Consider the following 19,614-nt stretch of genomic DNA (forward strand, 5'->3'; position numbering starts at 1 on the left):
TCTAGCTCTAGCAGGTAGCTCACAGTAACATATACCATACTGTAGCTGAAACTTCCCTCCAAATTCAGCCTGGATTGGCCTTTAATTAAATTAAGTTTCCATGTGATCTGTCCATCAGTGGAACCAATCAGGAGTTTCCATTATAGATACATGCATAACTGTGTGCGCGCATTTGTATCAGACCATGAAAATCTATGAAAAGAGAGAAGGGGGGAAAGATGGATGTACTGTAAAAGAGTGAATTAAAAAAAAAAAAAAAAAAAAGCAGAATGTAGAGAATAAGTTGCAGTTGAACCAGAAAAGGAATCACACTGTTGCAAGAACAGCAGAAACTGAAAATCCTGCTCCTAAACAAAAGCATCTGCACATTTTAATGGAACAAAATGATAGCCACGGAAAGTCTGCTGAAGAAAGGTCACATAGGCCAGATTCAGGATGGGGCAGCATTAGACAACTATGGAATGAGTGCTGAATGACAATTTGGGGAATTTTCTCCATCTTCTACCCTCTGAAGGTTTTGTTTTAGCCAAAGAAGTTGTAAGAAACTCCTGTGGCTGCTATTACGATTGGTGCACTTTAAAAATGCACATGACATTAGATATTATTTAGCCATTAGAGCAGATTACCAAAAGATGTGGTAGATTCTCCATCACTTGGAGTCATTTTTTCCTTTAGAAAAAAACTGAGTTGCTGGGCTAGAAATCACTGGGTGAAATCTATGGCCTAAAATATGCATGAGGTTAGACTAGATGAACATAACGGTCCCTTTTGGCCTAAAATTCTACGGACCTAAGAAAACCAGACCCATTTTGAGGGAGTCCCGAGATGAAGCAATTGTCAGCTACTATACAAAGAAAAATAAATACTAGATAGTGTGAACTTATTCACTTCAGTGAGGAAATTAAAGCAAAGGCCAAGTGACAAATACATTAATAAAACTGCCCCCTTCAAAGATGAGAAATGTTATACATTTCACAGCTCAGGGAGAGATGTGTAAAGCATCTGACGAATGAATAAGGGACAAGCTGGACACAGATGTGACGTTAAAGCTATACTCCTCATTACAGTCAAAGTGTATTCAAATTTTCAGTTGTAAAATGAAAGAAAAGCAAATGAGTACCGAGAACCAATTTATTCTGCAATACGTAAGATACCAAATCCCAGTATTCACTGAAATTATTAGCACTTGTGCTTAGTGCTAAGGGTGAAAAATATTGTAGTAAAGGTTCTGCAAACCTTGCTCATGTGAGTACTTCCACTACAATCATGGCACTACTTGTGGAATATGGGCACAATCCACGGAGTAAAGTTCCCCATCAGGGTGGCAGAATCTGCCCCTACGTTCCCATACAAAGCATTGATACAGTACATGTCTTATCTGACAATAAAGTGGACATAATTTTATTTCACACTGCAAATAAATCGAAGAGCAAGGGCATTCTAGAAACACACTGCCTTGCTTTCCAAAGCAGAGAGTTTTACTGTTTAGTTGTTGAGAGAAAACGATTTTTTCTGAGCACCTTCTATTGTGGGACTTGCCTGGGAAAGCAACATTCTGCAATGTGAAGATTCCGGTTTACAATGTTGATTCTATGATGCTGGTTTTCCAGAGTCTGTTTACTTGCTCTCTTACATAACTCAGCTTGAATTGCCCTACATTACCAGTCTGGTAAATATGCTAGCATCCCGATAGTCCGTTTCCCCTGAATGAATCTGTTTTATTCAGGCAGCCAGACACCAATGGTTGTTAAGCTTCCTCATGCCCACCTGAAACTGACACCAGCACTTCTGTTCATTCATACATTCATTCCGTCTCATCAATGCACACATTCACACATGTTCATCCCAGCCTCGCTCACAGTTGTCTGGCAGTCATTCCAGCACTGCTCTGCGCAGGCTTTTGTCCCTGAGGCATCAACTGTCAGCACTTGGTGCATTTTTTTAAACTGAGAAAACAGCCATGACGTTCGATTTTTTTTTTTTAATGCACTTTGGAAATACCCTGTTGCAGATAACAAGATAGACAGGACTCTCTGTGTAAGCCAGAAGGGTTAATTACGTCTCAAGGTGCTCACAAATAATGAGGATCTACACGCTGCCGGCTAGGAGGAAAACAAGCCCTTCCAGAGGTTTGTAGTACCACAGACTGCACGGCAGTTACAGAAAACCATGCAATCATTACAAAGCTGCCCGCAGAGGAGCAGAGCTGTACATTCTTGAGTGCCTGGGAAACGAAATAAAAATGGACTGACTGTGAATATTAGAAAGTAGGAGAGTTGAGCACCCCTTCAACTTGCCAGCACTGAGAGGGAGATGACTTCACTCAACTTCAGTGAATAAGCTTCTGTGTTCTCTCTGTCCGTCCACAGAGTCACTCGTCCTGAGCTGCAGCACCTTAATGGTTAGCATATAAATATGTACGCTGGGCTGCAGGAGATTCATTCCATTAAAAACATTTCCAAGCAATAGTTGGCATTTCTGAACCACCTCCTGGTGAGTGGCATCTTACTGGACAGCATTTCCCCAATAGAATCGAAGTCCTTGTAATTCCCTAATGAACTCAAGGGACAGATCTTAAGCTGGTGTGACACAGCCTAGCTCCACTGTGCTAGGCTGACTGACACCAGTTAAAAATCTGGCCCTAAGCCTTTAACACTCAAAGGAGCATACCTTAGATCATTTTTAACTTCCCCCCTCTCAAATTAAACACACTCATTTTGAAGTGTGCTATAAATATAAATCGCACAGCAGCGTGGGCCAGTGTCAAATGCAAGAACGGTTTTACACGGTTGCCATAAAATACAGCAGAAGCCAATACAGACTACAGGAAGGATATGCAGTGCATTGGATTAGATTCATGCATTTTAACGCCAAAAGGAATCATTATGATCACCTAGTTTTGGTAGCCTGCATAGCACAGGGCCAGAGATCCTCACCCAGTAATTTCTGCATCAAGCATTAGGTGGACAGACGGCTTTTGCAATAAAATTGCATTTAAAAGAACACTTGGACATTCCTGCATGCAGATGCAATGAGCCAGTTATAAGCAACTTTGTGTTTCAGGGAATCATGTAAGGTAAGACAGATCTGTCTCGAAGTCTATGGAATTAAAAAGCTTCCCAAACACACCGCTGAGAACTGAGGGGCTCACGTTTCACACAGTGCAAGACAGGGCATAGGACATAAAGAACGAAATCCAGATCATCTATGTACACCTGGAATCTACCTGTCTGGACAGCAGACGCCTTTCAGCACAAATCCAGTATGTGCAGGGGGAATGCCTGACATTTAAAAAGGCACCACAGCTAATTGCAAAGGATTTGGGTAATGTCCACTAGCTTTTTTCTGCCCTGCCTTTGGAAAGAGTCAAACCTTTCTCTTGCCATTTTAGATTCTCTCTACATCAGCGTTTCTCCCTGAATTAGCAAGCCAGTAGTAAAAGTTCTTTGCTTCATAAAGTAAGCTAAGATCTAATCTCCTCCTACTGCTCCCCCAAAGCAAGTACACTTTTATATTACAGAGACAAGCCTCTTGGTGAAAGTACATCTCCAGGGTCACCAAGCTGGAACAGAAGGGCATAATTCCTTGCACCAGCCTTGACACTATGCTGAAGTGGGGATTTAGAAGAGGGTCTCTCTGTTACCTTTCCTCAAGGTTTCTACTGTGGAGAAGTTGCACCAGTGGAGGCTGCTGAAGAGATGCTGAAACAGCACATGTGCTGGTCATGCCCCTTTCCAGCCAGTACCACTCACTTTTCCTGACCCACTGGTCTCCTATGCTCTTTTCCCCACACACGTCTTGCAGATCTGAGCCAGGAATGACAAAATATTGTATAGCAGCCAGGTAGGGAAAACGCAGAGCTGGCAGCCCTGTTGGGTCCCAAAGATTTTCAGACTACCCGCTACATCTGGAGGGGAAAAAATCATACAGCTTGGTTATGCAGGGCGATCCTCTGCATCCCCAGACAAGCGGAATAGCTCTTTCGTGCAGGGAGCTGGCACTCATCCCAGCTGGCATTCTGAGGCCCTTCACATCCAATGCCCACTTGTTCCTTGCTGGTGACACAACTATGATGCGGCTTTTGTGGAATTTTTAAATATTCCTTTAAGAACTTTGCCCCACACTTTGCTATTACTAAAGCCCTTCCTTTTTTAGGTGGTCATTCTTGCCTCGTAACCCAAAGTGACTGCTATTAATAGGGGCGGCACTGGACTTGAGTCAAGAAGTCTGAGCGTGGCAATGACTGAACTGTGAAAAATGCCTAAGCAAAAGAACAATAAAGTCAGAGCACTCACGGTTCTCACTGTTCACTCCGCTTTCTCACTCTCGGTGGAAAAGAAGCCACTCATGGGTCAAGGGAAAAGTATGCCCACTGCATTAGAGCACAACCTGAGCTCTCGGGGGCGAGGCTGGTGTCCGGGGGGCATGCTACAATCACCTGCTCTGCTGCTCATCTGTCCTTCAGCGGTAGGTTTAGAAACTGGCTAAGGTTTGTAGATCCCACTTGCTGCATTCTTGTACAAGGCTGTGAAACTGCAGCTGTGCAAAAATTTGACCAATGTGTTTCTGGGGGTGGGCAGTCGTGCAAACCTTTGGGAAGTCTCAATTTGCACAGAATCAACACCCTTCTCCCGGAAGTTCACTTGGGTTGGCCAACTTTAACAAGGTTTCCATCCACAACCTCAAACTCCTCATCACCTCTCCCTCCGCTCACCTTGAAACTCGGCTGACCTCACATAAGTTTGGGAATTTGGGCTCTTAAGCTCTTACGCTCGCCAAGAACTTCCAATGCTAAATATATTAAGGGAAACAGAGGAATCAGTGTCAATCCATGAAGAGCTTTGATGGTCAATGGACAACTTAGCTTTACCCTAAATTAGGGTATCGCTCTAAATAACGTAAACTGCTTTGCTCGAAGTTCTCTTTGCTCTGTACGATATTCATCGCTATACAAATGCCTTCTCCACCATCTGGCTGAGGAAATTATATTAGCATTTCCATACCCACACTGGGCCAACAGCTCCAAACAGCTCTCACCGGACACCCCTGCTTCCACACAAGCAACCACTTTTGCCTGCATAACCGAGACAAGCCAGCATCTGTATGTTGAACTGGGGCAGTTAGATGTACAACTACCCCATTTGAATGCAAATGGAGTGCACAAACCAACTGTCATGGATACAAACAGCTTAAAAGTGGGGACAAAAGATTAGAGACCACAGCTGAAAATCCACCCACAAATGTGTGTGTCTTGTACCCAATATAACTGGGATAACTGAATAGAGGTATCAAAAAAACAAAAAAAACCCACCACTCTGAAACAAGCTAGTGCAGAGGGGTCTTGCCGTCGTCCTATCTGAGGTATGAACCTTGACTGGATTATCCTTCCATGAGCACATGAAATCCCAAACTAAAATAACAGCAGCCATTCAAACACAGACTAAATGCTTAGTAGAATCTTCATTTGAACAAACAGTTCTTACAAGTTTTGTGGTGCCCATGTTACGTGCTAGCGTGACAGCATTAAGGGCACCCCCATCGCTGGGCCTCACCCCTTTCGGCCCTCATGTATGTTGCTGTAGTGAAAACTACAGAATTTGGTGACCTTTCCATGACATATCATTTAAAAAGTGGGATACCAAAAGAATGGAAATCCAACTATTCCTTTAAAAGAGGATCAATTCTGAATTTAATACAATAGACACAGAAGTTATTTTTCAGGGCCATTCTCAGGTAGTCTAGACCCAAACTTTACATTAAATGAAAGTTTTCAGAATCTAATAGTAAAAAAATAAAAATCCATTAAATAGTTTTTGAAAACCATGTACCTACAAAAAGGTGGGGGGGGTAAGAGGGAGTTTGTTTGGGTTTTACCTTCCCTGGCGGTGTTTGCAACCCAGAGAGTACAACAGCTGCTGTGCTTGAGGGCCAGGAGGTGAGGTTAACTAGAAACAAAAGGGAAATTTACATGTCTAGGTTCACTTCCCAAGAAGAGGGAAAAGCAAAAGCTAAACAAAGTACATGCGTGTTCCATTGTTAGACTGAATAATCTCACGGGCCTGCCAGAAACACAGCATAGGATATTGATTTAAAGATACATTGATTTAACCTGAGCATGTTTCTCTTGCATCTTTCACTCTCGGTTTAGTTTCGATGGCAAAGCAGCTCTCAAATTGTTTATTGAACAACTTCTTCGAAAAAGCCCGACAGCTCAGTAGCACTGAGGTGAATGCACAAACGCCATGTGAATCAATGCCCTGTTTGCTAAACCCAGGTATCTAACTGCTGGCATTTATAAGTGAGAGAGATTCAGAGATGCTATGGATTCACTAAGCCCCCGTCTTAGGTTTCCAAAGAACTTGACGTAGTTGGCAGAGCATTCACTGAATATGTTACTACGCTGAATGGGATGCAGTACACATGCCACTCTAAAGAAGGCATCACAGGAAGGCTGTTACAGTGCAAGCTGATATAGAGGTGTGAATTCCAATTTCACTGCAGATGTTCTACCACACTGGATCTGATCCAAAGGTCATGGATGTCAATGGAAAGATTCCCACTGCTTCCCCTGGGCTTTCTATCAGGCCCTCTGCAAGTCAGCTACTTTGCAGCTGCAGGTTTCACATACAGAGGAACAGAGTTAGATTTTTTTTTTTCTTCAAAAACCACAGCAATCCTGAAGAGAAAGCACCTTAACGCCAGAGATTTTCCTCCCTGCTCCACTCCTGACAAGTGCTTCCTTGGCACCTTTCCTCCGGCTGGAAAGGAAGCTAAGTAACTGTTTCTGGACCTACTGTGTGTACTGAGACAGGGCCACCCCCTCGCCCAGAACTAAAAGGGCCGCCCCCTCAACCGTGGAACCACTGAACCCAAGCCACTACTGAAATCTTGGGGCAACAAATGAACAAACAGGAACAGGAGTCAGGGGCAAAGGCTGAAAATCAGGGAACCGTAAGGGGACGCTGAGCAGAGACCTGACAGGAGATACGAGGTAAGGAGACTGACGAGGAGATACGAGGGATCGCAGGCTTCGACCTCGGTCCCACGGGTACGCAGGCAGTGTTCAGACCCTGGCCATCACCCAGCAGCTCACCTGAACCAGTGGAGAAGTAAGCCAGCGAAGCTCTAGCTTGCAAAGGGCCCCACCCACAAAGCTCCTGACTGGGGGAGATGTCCAGTCCCACCGGCTGGTTGGGACGCGCTACTTAAACCAAAAAGAGGCGCAGGAAGATGTCTGAGCAACTAGGTGAATCCTTGCCTGGCTGTGACTGTGGATGCTGCCTACCTGACTGACTCCTGAGCCCTGCCTCCCTTCCTGGTTCCTGTCCTCCTTATCCCAGACCTCCATCTGCTCCCAGTTCCTGCCTCGCTCAAAGTCCCCGCTCCGACACCCTACCCCGACTCCAGCTTTGGCTCTGACCTTCGGCTCGGCACCTTGCTCTGACCCCGGCTCTGGTTCTAGGCTCCTGACTAACCACTAGGCCTGACCACCAACAGACTGTCCTTAAAGGAGGTTTTGCAACTCTGTGGGACCATGGATGGGGTGTCCATGGAGGAGGTGCAGGGAAAACGCAGCCAGAACCTCAGCAGGAGGTGAACTCTACTTAGACACACGGCCGGGTCTCCCTCCCACTGTGGAAAGCGGACACTAACAGCGATTCAGAAAAAATCCTCAGACACTGCTGTAGGAGCTGGCAGAGCCCGTGCTTGCCTCCCAATGGAACACGGAGTTCTCGTCACCTCTGCCACGCACACGCTCGGCACAAACCGCCCCACGCACTGGGATCGGAAGCCTGCTTTCAAACCTTGGGTCTGGCAGGCGGACGCTTCGCAGAGTCACACGGCTAGCAGCAGCCAAGGCGAGTTTTAACAATCATCGTTCATCCTTCATCAATATCATTTCCGGTGCATCATTCCCCAAACAAACTGAAGAGTTGGTTGGTTATGTTGTGCCTGGAGTCCCCTCTGCTAGTGTAGAAGGCAGCAGAAGGAAATTCCCTCTGGGAAATGGATACACAATGCAGGTCAAGCTGATCACCCTTCCCCCCCCACCTGTTACCTCTCCTGTTTGTGAAAGAACAGGGCTGGGGGGGAGGGGAAGAAACACAGCACCTACACAACTCTCCGTTTTAATTCTGCTCTCTGTCACAGGTCTGGTACCAGGTGATTTGTGTATTCACGCTTGGCAAAGTAAGCAATTTATTCTTCAAAGTGTCACACAGCCTCAACTCTTGCTGACGGCAATGGCAGCTAAGGACACTCAGCAATTTGCAGGATTAGGCCCTAGGAGAATAGATCACTACATCTCCCCCACCAAAAACATCAAAAGCTATTACTCTTCTTTATACAGCAATTTTCAGCACAAGTCACTTCACAAAGGTATCCTCATTTGTACAGCACTTTGGGGGATACACGTCACTTCACTGGCTACTGACTGAGGGGGAAGATGGCGGCACCCAAGAGTTTGTGACAAGAAGTAATGGACTCTGCAACCCATTTTCAAGCTGCAAAAGAAATTTTCTTGAGAGACCCTGATTACTCAAGTTGGAATGTAGCCAGCACCCCAAAGCCAACACCCTTACTCTTGTCAAAATGCCATTCATCTCCAGCAACATGTGATCAGGCCCTCGTCCTCATGACTTATCTAAAGGACAGCACCTTGGTAAGCACAATGCCCCCTGATATCTTATTGGATCAATGGTCCGACAGAGGCTTAAAGGAAAGGCTGCCAATGCCTGAATTACCACCACCACTTCTTCCTATGCCACCAGGGTTTTCTTTGGAGGTCTCAATCCAACAAGAAACACAGCCTATCTTATAAGATCCCAGCCAGAGGAGACGTATTAAAATTAATACGGAGCAGCAGCATAGTCTAGTGGACAACTATTCCTAGCTTTGCCACTGACCTGCTGAGTCACTTCTCGTCTCCGTGCCTCAGTTTCCCCTCCCACTTGTCGTCTGTGCTATCTAATTGGGATTGTAAATCGTTTGGGGGCAGAGGTGGCATCGGTCACTGCACAAACATGCAGTAAGAGACAATCTTGCCTGGAGCCTTTTGGGAGCTACTAGAACACACAAAAATAACAAAGTTTGATCCGCTGGGAGTGTATAGCCTATGAAACGTCAAACCTAGGCATCTGACACGTGAAGAATTTAGTTCAATAATAAATAAACAATATACTTGCACAGGCCTTTACAGCCAAGGATCTCAAAGTGCTTAACTAATATTAACATGCCATGAAAAATTACCACAAAAAGGACATCACGGGGTTCCAGGTTTATTTGGTCTTAGTGAGTCTTCAGCAAACATGCTCAGTTTAACAAAGAGTCTTTTTGCGAATGTCAGCCCGACAAACTCAGCCTGAGCTCTTACAGCCGACCTATTATCACTCCTGGTGGGGCTGAGAGAGCCAGAAGAGATGCCACTCAACCAGGGGCTGCACATCTATTGAGGGCAGAGTGTGGTCCCCTTGACTGGAACTCTGCCACCCTGCTCTCTCCCCTGGAGCTCCAGCGATAGAACTGAAAGCCCTGCACGTGAAACTGAACACTTCTGCACAAGCCAGAAGTGAATCCCCATAACTGTGCCGGCTCTGCAGCACTAGCAGAATAGTTATTTTTAATCCCTAATGTAAGCAGATACGTAGGATTACACAGGCAGCAGATCTGCTGAGAAAGAAGCTGCCAATTTATGAAGCCACTTTCCAGAGCCAATTTAAGCTTCACAACACCCCTGCCAGCTCCGTATTATTAGCCCCATTTTACAAATAAGGAAATTGGGCCTCAGAGAGAGAGGTTACGCTCCAAATTTTCAAAATGGCCTTTGATTTTGAGTGCCTCTGTTTTGGGGTGACCAATATTAGATAGCTGGGGGAGGCCGGCACCTATAGCTCCAAACAACAAAGAAATCTGCAGCTGTTAAGATCCTTAGGGGCGGGGGGGGGGGGGGGAAATCACCTCAGAGGCGTTCTCGCATTGGCCACTCAAAAATAGAGGTGCCCAAGAGATCTGCTGAAGGTCATGAGTCAATGGCCTAGCTGGGACTAGAACCCAGGAGAATCCTGATTCCCAGTCCCTGGCTCTATTCCTTAGGTGTGATGCTTTCGTTATGATTAACAGAAATCTTTCTTCAACTAAAATGCTAAGCAATATCTAGTAGCTTCCTACAATCCACCTGACTGCCTTCTTCTTCAGAGGGAGGATAGGAGGAACAGCAGCATCCTGAAATAAAGGACTATGTCACCCAACTTTTTAGCTCATTAGCACCTGCCAGTTTAAATTTTGTTAAGCTATAAAGGAATCTCACACTAACTTTTACTAGGAGCTGAACAAGGGAGTAGAACAGCTCTACTCTGACCAGATCCCCAGCGGGTGGGAAAGAATCTACACCGTGCTTAAATTTGGATGCCATCTGTTTGCTTCTCTTTTGCACTTGGCCAGTGAGGGACAAGAACGCAGGGCCACTCCCTGCTCTGCATTATAACTGCTGTACTTGTGCTCGGAGTTTCACACAGCATGGATCAGTGCTGTAGTCACCTACACCACAGCTAATGGAAAAGAAACACTCCCAAACCAGTGGTGAAATGGTCCTAAGGCTGATATTTACCAACAAGAAGAGGTCTCTGACTTGATGTTAGTTCAGCTCCAAAATTGCTATTCAGAAAGCTAGGGCTATCCATCAGGTTTGCAGGATCTGGTTAGTGCTAATGTAAATGCTTTTAATGCCTGCAAACATTTAATTAAATTACACCCTCAGCACTGCTTATTGTTGAAATCATCTTTTTAATATTTCAGCAGAGGCTTCCTAATATGGGCTAACACAGGTTGCATTACATCTCTCTATTTTTAGTACACTTGGTTTTTTGGCCATAACAACTGCTACTTCAGACCAAGTCAAACCTGCAGAGAAAACACAGCTAAGAGACAATGATTAAAGATGGGGAAATTCATCATATGACTAACACAATTTATACCTGTTTGAGGACAATGTTCCACACATTTGATGCCTGAAAACTAGCACCTATTTAAACTATTACCAGCACTGTTCAATTGGATTGCAAGAAACTGAAGGCGAGAAGAAACCCCATTGTTATTTTGTGAATACAAATATGTTGATTTTCTTTGTTTTTCCTCTTATTTGCTGCTCTCCATGCAGCACATTTGCGGGCATTACATGAAATCTGTGGTTCATTTAGCTGAACAATGAGTTTTAAGACAGACTTGCATTTAGGAGTAATTTATGGGGTCTGTGTCATAAGCATTAAATAATAACCTTTCATCCAAAGACAATCTGCTCTCTTTCATGCTCCTGGGCTGTATTTTATATCAAGTCCCTTCGACGTAGAGAGACCTTAATACATCACCAGAGACCTTTGGAAAAGTTATTAGGGAACTTTACATTTCCCAAAGAAACAGAACATTTTATGAGCTGGTTAAGAGAGATTACTATTTCGTAATGTGGCTAGATTCTATCTTTTTAATATGGATTTTCCCCTGCCCTCCAAGAAACCTTGAGAAAATCCTTTCCCACGCACTGGATTGTTGATGGCATATGAAATATGCCAAATACATTGAGCCAGGTTTTCAGCTAGACTAAATCGGTGCCGTGCTACTGAAGTTAATGGAGCTAGGCCTATGTCCACCAGCTGAGGATCTGGCTCATTATATGTAATAGGTTATGTTTGTGGGCCCCCTCTCTCTTTAACAACTGTAATGAGACTATAAATAAATATTAAAATGATACATAGCACAAGCCTAGTTTTTATATTGCCATTTGAGGGTTCAACAAGACTTCATACAATACCTAGTGGCTGATACGAAACGGTAACATTTTCAAAAGCTCTAAGTGCTTAAGAAGCAAAATCCTGCAGAAATGTGGCACTTAGGCTCCTAAATACAACTGATTTTCAAGGGGACTAAGGGCTTGTCGACGCAGTGAGTTCTAGTAGTACTTTGGGACTTTCACTGTACCGTAGCAATAGCCACAAGAGACTGTTACTGCACACCCTAAGTGACTTTTGAAAATGGGACTTCGGTGCATTTGAAAATTTGATGCAAAGGCTAATTTTGCTCAGGTGACATCACTGGGTAGCTACATTTGGGGGTGTTGATAGAGTCAGGCAGAAATGTCATTGCACTTTTGTCCTGTATTTCAACAGGACAGTTACTGTTTAAGCCGATTGGCTTTCCCATGCTGAAGGCCACAAACCGGAACTTTAGGGAAAGGCAAACAATGACAGAACAGACAGGTTACTGGCTAGGCAGCTGAGATCACGACATATTGCACCCATTAGAACGGTCTCTCTGCTGTGTTGTGGTTTTTCAGTTTGGTGGCTGTATCCACCGTTGCCAGAGACGTAAGCTCTTTAGTGTAGAGACCATATTTTCATTATTATAGTGCCTACCACAATAAGGGTCCAGACCCTGATTGTATCACACTAGCAGCTACAAGCCCCAAATTATTAACATTAATAAGCAAGCTGTTAAGAAAATGGCTCAACGATCTGGTGCCACCCACTAGAGGATGCCACCCACCCTGACAGCATAGATCACGGCATTATAACAAGGTTTTGCTCCATACATGAATTCTGCGTCTAACCCCTGTACAATTAGGCCCAGGGTAAGAATGTGTTGTACACCGTAGATGGAATCATCAGATTAACTTTCTACATACAGGGCCAAATTACTCCCCAGCGTAGGAAAACCCAGGAGAGCCAGTGGCAAAGGGAGGGGGAACCTGAAAAGATTCCCTCTTGTAGACTTATCTCAGAGGAAGATGGATCGAAGAGCTGCCCACAAACCCAATGGATTCTAGGGGAGAAAGGGAACCAGTGGGAGCCCAGGACACTCCGCAGCATCTCTGACCCCTGTCATCGGGAGCATAGTTCCAGTGGACCCACTTCTAAAGGGGGAGTCCCACAGAGAAAAGGCCATGGAAAATAAAGCACAAGAATATATTACCTTTCCACCGTGAGCCTCACAGGGCTGGTGACGGGGGATTATTGGTCCCCGCACCAGCCCTACCCCTTCCTCTCCCTGGCTTGCATGATGCCCATTCCCTGTCCACTACATAGCCCTGCGTGGGATCTGGGGTGGGTGGGGAATGGAGATGCTGCTGGGGGGGGGGTGCTAAGCCCCCACTCCTGTTCAGGATAAGGTGTTCCATGCACAAATCTTGGGGGCCATGATTAGCCCTACAGTTTGGGCACGGTATGATGGATGACATAGGAATGCAGGGGCATCTATTTATGCATGCGTACGCTTTCATATCTATGTACTAAATGCTCCAGACAAGCCATGTTAAGAACACAGGGCGCATGCATACTGCCAATGCAGCATCAGCATGGGCCGGTATTCAGACTGGCCACTGTCCCCTCCACGTGCAGGGCCGGCTCCAGGCACCAGGCAACCAAGCTGGTGCTTGGGGCGGCACCTGGAGGGGGGCGGCGCGGCGCTCTGGCCGCCGGGGAGAGCGGGGCCACAGCCGGGCTCGCCGCCCTCCCCCCGGCTGCCGGGGGGAGAGCGGAGCCCCCGCCGGGGCTCGCCGCCCTGCCCCCGGCGCTCTGGCCGCCAGGGGGAGAGCGGAGTCCCGGCCGGGGCTCGCCGCCCTGCCCCCTGCGCTCTGGCCGCCGGGGGGAGAGCGGAGCCCCGGCCGGGGCTCGCCGCCCTCCTCCCAGGGCTCCGGTCGCCCTCCCCCCCGGCGCCCTCCCCCCGGCCACCGGGAGGCTTTTTTGCCTGGGGCGGCAAAAAAGCTAGAGCCGGCCCTGTCCACGTGTAATTCCAGGAGTAATTTGGCTCCCAGCAAATTACCCCGGTGCCTCTCGGAAGAGGAACAAGGGTCACCTGTGCAGTGTAGCCTGTGGGAGCGTCACTGACACCAGCTGGACTAAAGGTGACGTTTTACAGATGTTTAATGACAACCCTTACAAAGTCCCCAGGGAGCAGTTCAGCTCAGTTTCCCTCTCCCCTTGCACAGATCCTCAGGGGAAGGACGACGCATTTGCTTTGGGAAGGGTCGGGTTCCACACCTACCAGTCACAGGTGAACCCCCAGATGGGGCATTTTTGCTTTCCCTTTCTTCTATGTTAATTTATTTTGCTTTCTTCTTATACGCACTTCCCCTCCCCCCGGAGCCAGCTGACATGCGTCTTTACAGGTGAGTACGGTGACACGTTACAGGCCATTGCAGCCAGTGGAAATCCTTCCACTGGCATCTACTTGCACTGGTCCCACGTGTATGATCAGTAATTCCTACCTCCTAACAGTCCCAGGTTTCATGGGACTGTCCTGCTCTGACCCCCCAAACCTCCTGTCCCACAGGGCTGGCTGGGCTCGGCTCCCTGCTCCAGGTGCATGAGGTCACAGCGCTGCTCAGGTTTGGCCCTAGCCCCCACTAACAGGAGGGCAGCTGGGCCAAATTTGAGGGAGTGGTGCTGTGAGTACGTGCACCGCTCAAATTTAGCCCAGCTGACCCTCCAGCATGGGGAGGGCAGGCCAAACCTCAATGGCACTGCAACGTGACCCCCGTGCCAGGTAACAAAACCTGGCTCCAGGAGACAAACCCAGGCAGCACAAGGGGACAGGAGCTGCCGCTATGGGGTGGGCACGGAGCAATTTCACTCTGCCATTCCTCCTCAGGCTTCCCTCCTGGGGGCAGCACCTGACCCCCTCTCCCCCACCCCCAAGACCTCCCATTCCCTGGGAGCAGGACCCATCCCGCTTTACCCTTTTCAAAGGTGGAAGGTAGAATCATTGCTATTTAAAACCTCATCATCTGAAGCTTCCCTTATTTTATTGTTTTTTACCCCCCAAAACAAAATAATAATCCAAGTGGCGCTAGCTCACTTTACCGTCCACCGAGTTACAAAGGTTCAGAAGGAAAAACTAAAAAAAGAGCAGCTTTGATAAGTTCTAAGAACACACGAAAAACAACTAAGAATTGGTAAATATTCAAAAACGTGGCACTCCCAGAGCTTAAAACAATAAACCCTTTAATTTATATTTACACATGCATGAGTGTTGGTATGTATACACAATATACAGTTCCACACTATGGAAGTATATATAAAATTTATAGCGTCTAAACATATTTCTTCAACACTTGCAGTCTCTGAGCGTGCATGCCAATTTTCAGCCGGTGTGATATTTGACAGCCAAGTTACAAGTCACTGCAAACTCGGGTCCCTAATGGAAATCTGGACAGTTCCTTCGTTCTAAGTAATGAGGTCTTTTATCCCCATGAGAAAGCTTGGAAGCAAGCCGCTCGCATATCATTTCCATGCCGTTTCACTAGGAATGGACCTCAGTGTGGCAGAGAGGATTATTATTTTTTTCTGTTTCTAAACTCCTTGTGCACAAAAGTTAATCCAAACCAGACAGAAGTCAATTAGGTCATTAGTGTGCTAAGCCTATTAACAACCATGACTTACATTTCTTTCCTGCAACAATGAAAAACATTCAGGAGTTTGCTTTTATGCAGGAAGGCCCACGAGCAATTCCATTATTTTCTGACATTGCAACTTGTGGCAGCGGCTGCTTGAACCAGCAGAAGATTCCTACATTGTACATTTGAGCTTCACTTCCACCTGGCAGGTTTACAAACTGAATCCCGTAATGCGGCTCACGAGATGAACCTTGCCAGAGCGGAAGGACAGTCTTGTGGGTCAACGTCCAGGACTGGGATTCAAGAGGTTTGGGCTGTTCCCAGCTGTCACAGACTCCCTGTGTGACCTGGGGCAGGTCACCTAGGATCAGATCCAAAGCCCATTAAGTCAATGGGAGACTTTCCATCAACTTCAACAGGTTTGGATCAGGCTCTTAATCTCCCTCGTGGGGTTGACACTGACCTACTTCACCTGAATGTTGTGAGGATAGATTCGCAAAAGGCTGCAAGGTGTTCAGATACTATGGTATTGATCACCATCAAAAAGCTGTAAATGAACAAGGAGCCCAATATTGCAAAGTTCTCGGCTCCCTGGACTCCAACGGAGCAAATGAAGATCTGCATCATGCAGAACTGGCTTTAATTTTGCAGTGGCAACTCACTGCATCTCAGTGGGCTATAAGAATGAAGGTGTAGATGAATAATGAGTGGTAATGGGCAACACTGCACGCGCATAGGCTGTTTTCCTGACAAGCACAGTTTAAACTATGGATGATCATATTTTATACTATAGTAGTAAAAATTGTATTTGCTGTAAGTAATAGAGATGCAGTAACTACAGCACGTAGCTGTCAAATCTTTTCTGGAAAGCCTGAGAGGTCCAAAACGTATGTGCAAAAGCAACTTCTGGTATGAGACATGTCATCCTCACAAGGGATGATCCCAAGCTGCAGAATTCTGATCAAGGTCTTGTTCTCCCCACAGTTCAGGGGTGTTTGGAGCCAGAGTTTTGGGGTCTGAACCCATCACAACAGCCGCCACGGGGAGGTAAGAGCTCAGCTCTACACAACACACAAGAGAAAACAGGGTCTCTGCTTCAAACCACGTTCTGTCAACAATTGGCAACTAATCAACCAGTGCTGACTATCCAAATTAATGAGCTAATTTCTAAAGGTTAAATCCCCAAACGTGGCATCCTTTAACAAGAGGATATGCAAACTTTCTGAGGCCCTCTGTCCCCCTCACCACAATCCCTCCAGCTCCCCAAGTCTAACTGCAACTGCCTTTCCTATAGCATGCTGGTTTCAGTATCGGTGACCTCCATGTCTGCCACCCTGAATGTCCCATGACAGCTCTAGATCTTCTCTACTCTGGCCAGAGTACTTGATAAACTCTACTCCTGATCCCCTCAACTCCCATATCTACTGCTTCCCTGACTGCCCCACAGCAACATAGCATAAAAGAGTGCACACAGCATGAGCAGTTATCTACCACTGCTCCACCCAGCACAGCGTTCACCCAGTACAAGAGGTGGGGATCAGGAATGATGGGAAGCAAGGGGAAGAGGTAAGGGGAACAAAACACATAGGCACATAGTGCTGCTCACGAAACGAGACCAGGTTTTGCAGAGTATGCAAGGAATCGGTGTGTTCAGCCTTCTAGGACAGATCCCCAGCTAGTGTAAACTGACAGAGCTCCACTGAAGTCAATACTACGTCAGTTTACACTAGCTGAAAATCTGGCCCTGGGTCTTAAAAATGGGAGAAGCCAGGACATGGTCACTAAACACACATTCATACATCTTCTTGGAATCTCTGAGGGTATTTTAATATCACCAGCTGTTTTCTTATTAACATCAAACAAAAAATAGAACGGGGGGGGGGGAGAACAGCTGCATTTGTTCAATGTTTTCAGTACAGTTCCTACGTACTGAAAGGCTGAGACAATTTGCAGGGGCTCATAGGCACAAAACTCTCCAAGTGGATACACTTACCCAAGCTTTTGGCTTTTATTCCCCTGGGGTGACTGAAGAGGTAAAAAGGGGTGTGAGGAAAGAGAGTGGAGGAAAATATCAATAGGTAGAGAAATGTTAACGAAGAACACAAGTGCCACTGATTAAATGAGATTCTTGTTCTCTCTTATCCCAATGGAGAACTTGAGGATGTAATTATATAAGCAATAAACCCCATCTGTCCTCCTTTTTGTTTAATAAAAAAATAGTTCTAACATGATCCAACTCTGTTATCATTAAAGACTGGCAATTTAGAACTTCCCGAACACCCAGTGATTTCAGCAGACTCTCTCCTCCCTCAGTCATTATACGTGTAGACGGGGATTCCAGAGATAGGAATGAGGAGCACAATTTGGGTTCAGAATCCAAACCCCACCTAGTTAAGGGGCACTAGGAGTTGGGTTCAGCACCTTAGAGAGATATGCTCTATTCACAACAATCAGATCTAGGGTTGATTTCAAATAACCATCATCCCCAGGGCTTGGATTGGGGTTCTGGTTCAGACACTATCCTCCAGTTAAAGCCTATAAACCCCACAGAAGACATAGACATATGCACACACACCAAAATGACTTGGAAGGTACAAATACAGAGGCGTTGAAAATTGTTTGCAAAGGAGGCTGCTGCAAAGGAGGAGACCACCACATTCACTTGGAGCTCCAACCTGGGTTCACAGGGCTAGAGAGCGCGTCAGAAGCTCCCTGAGGCTCATCTCCAGGAAAGCAGGACATCCAAATAGGTCATTTCATTTATCTTACATGATCAAAAGGAAAACCGTTTTTGTGAGCATCCATTTTAAAAAATCTTTACTCCTAAAATAGATAAGCCAAAATTTGCCAAGAATGTCACGCTGAAAAATCAAGCAGCAGAAACCAAAGCCAAGCCAGATTTCAGGTGTGAAATATGGTTCAAACCACTGTACTGGCAATTTCAGATTCACATAAGCATTTACAAATTCAATGAGAAATAAGTTTGCTCATCTGGCTGCATAACTTGCATCACTGTTCATATTAAAAGGTGGGCTGCTCCAACAGTCTGAATTCAGATAGATAAAATGAGGGGAGGACAAACTGACTATTTTTAAATTTTGTACAATTTTTACCAAAAATTAATTCTGCCCATCTCTCCCCTCTACCAGATATTCCGATTAGGCATTTCAAACTCTGAGGGAATACACCTTTTCCTTCCTACAAACAATTTCCTGGGATCACGCTCTGCAAGAGGCACCTTTGAAACTTCTTCATTCATAAATAAATTACAAAGCTAGGAGTGTAAATGAGAGAGTTTTCTCAGGCAGGGCCTGATCCTGTTCCCATCGACCTCAATTGACAAAACTCCCATTGACTTAAGATGCTGTAAGATCAGCCTGTTACAAGTGGAACATTGTACAGTGCCTTCAATCAGGTTCTCACAGCACTTCACAAGCATCCACATTCGCAACACGGGCAAGTATTGTTCTAACCAGTTAAGAGATGAGGAAGCTCAAACACAGTGAGGTTAAGAGATTTGTCCAAGGTCAGAATGCCGGGAGACAGGCATAGAAACCAGGGCTCCTAATTCTCTAGCCTGTTACAATCATTCTTCACATTCTCTTGTTACAGTGTAACTCAAAGAAACCCATTTAAGCAAAGGTTTAGACCAGGGGTTGGCAACCTTTCAGAAGTGGTGTGCCCAGTCTTCATTTATTCACTCTAATTTAAGGTTTTGCATGCCAGTCATACATTTTAACAGTTTTAGAAGGTCTCTTTCTATAAGTCTATAATATATAACTAAACTATTGTTGTATGTAAAGTAAATAAGGTTTTTAAAATGTTTAAGAAGCTTCATTTAAAATTAAATTAAAATGCAGAGCCCCCCGGACCGGTGGCCAGGACCCGGGCAGTGCGAGTGCCACTGAAAATCAGCTTACGTGCCGCCTTCGGGCACGTGTGCCATAGGTTGCCTACCCCTGGTTTAGACCATATTTATATTTCAATTATTTAAACGTAGGGTTTAAAAGATACCCGGCATATGGGTCTATTTATCTTTGTATTTGCATAATTGACATTTAAACCCTCTCTACCTGAAGTCGCAGCAAGATCCATCACCACATGTCATTCATCACTACCTCTCATTGTCCTAAAATTCAGAGCTGGAGCACCAGTGAACACAGACCTTTGACAGAACAACAGTCGTGACTGTAATGCATTCACGCAGTTGATCTCGTGCCTTTTCTCAAACT

At 45.7% G+C, this 19,614-nt stretch overlaps 1 protein-coding gene across 1 annotated transcript in view; it reads right to left on the reverse strand.

Moving 5' to 3' along the window:
* ADAMTS17 (ADAM metallopeptidase with thrombospondin type 1 motif 17) overlaps positions 1-19,614 on the reverse strand; it is a 271,681-nt gene that overhangs the window by 227,913 nt on the left and 24,154 nt on the right. The gene's annotated exons all lie outside the window — the stretch shown is intronic.

This window comes from Emys orbicularis, chromosome 10 (genome assembly GCF_028017835.1).
Source record: "Emys orbicularis isolate rEmyOrb1 chromosome 10, rEmyOrb1.hap1, whole genome shotgun sequence".
In the NCBI taxonomy this organism is placed as follows: domain Eukaryota; kingdom Metazoa; phylum Chordata; order Testudines; family Emydidae; genus Emys; species Emys orbicularis.